This window comes from Echinops telfairi, unplaced genomic scaffold (assembly GCF_000313985.2).
Source record: "Echinops telfairi isolate 266 unplaced genomic scaffold, ASM31398v2 ScPeMD7_5868;HRSCAF=6743_0, whole genome shotgun sequence".
Taxonomy (NCBI): Eukaryota; Metazoa; Chordata; class Mammalia; order Afrosoricida; family Tenrecidae; genus Echinops; species Echinops telfairi.
The window spans coordinates 2,971,910-2,972,943 of record NW_022109767.1 but is presented as its reverse complement, the minus strand read 5'-3'; positions in this window follow the sequence as shown (position 1 = coordinate 2,972,943).

The following is a 1,034-nucleotide window of genomic DNA, read 5'->3' as shown; positions in this document are numbered from 1 at the left end:
TTGGCAGTATAATGGTCATGAGGTAGGCTGTGACCCACGCAGTTGGCAGTTCCACCCCACCAGCAGCTCTGGAAAGACTGGGCTTTCTATTCCCGTAAACAGTTACAGGCTCAGAAACCTACAGGGGGGTCGCTGTGAGTCAGCATTGAGTTGATGATGGTGAGTTTGAGATTTTCATCACACAGCTGGGTGTACTGCTTCCTTGTGGATTTAGTTGACACTTCAGATGACTACTTTAAGAGACCACAGATGCTGTTCAAAGTCTGCTTCTTTGTCAGAAGATCTTTCCTTGGTTTTAAAAATAACAGTGGTCTTGCACAGTATTTGTCTTGTGTTTCTCTCACTTTGCTCAACATAATATCTTCCAAATCCATCCATGTCAGGAGGTGTGTCACAGTTTCATCATCATTTTTAACAATTCATAAAATTCCCTTGGGTGTGTGTAGCAAAGGTTGTCTACTCTTCCAATGATGATGATTAAGGTTGTTTTCTTGTCATTGTCAATAGTATTGCAATGAACATGTCCACACTCTGTTGTTCATTTCTGTAGCTTAATATTCCTAGTAGTGCTATTGCTCGGCATGTCTATTCCCAGTTGTGTGAGGAAGCAACATACTGCTTTACACAGTGGTTTTACTATTTTCCAGTCTCATCACCACTGTATGAGGCTTCCAATCTCTCCACACCCCTCCCAGTGGCACTTGTATGGGTATGTATATAGAAAGAGATTTATATCAAGACATGTCGTATTCCATTGTCGAAGCGGGTAAGTCCAACCCCGTTCAAGTCCAGGAGTCAGATGTAAGTTGGAGTCTGCTCTGACTTGTGCAGCTGCAGGCACTGATGAACAGAGAGTCCTCTTGCATCAGACTTGTGAACTTGAGTTGGGCTGGGCTGCCTTCTATTTGATATAAGATTACTTGTTGATATAAAACACTTTCTTATACATATATAACATATGGATTTCTTGTTTGTATAAAGATTACTTGTTGATATAAAGCACTTTCTTATACATATATAACATATGGATTTCT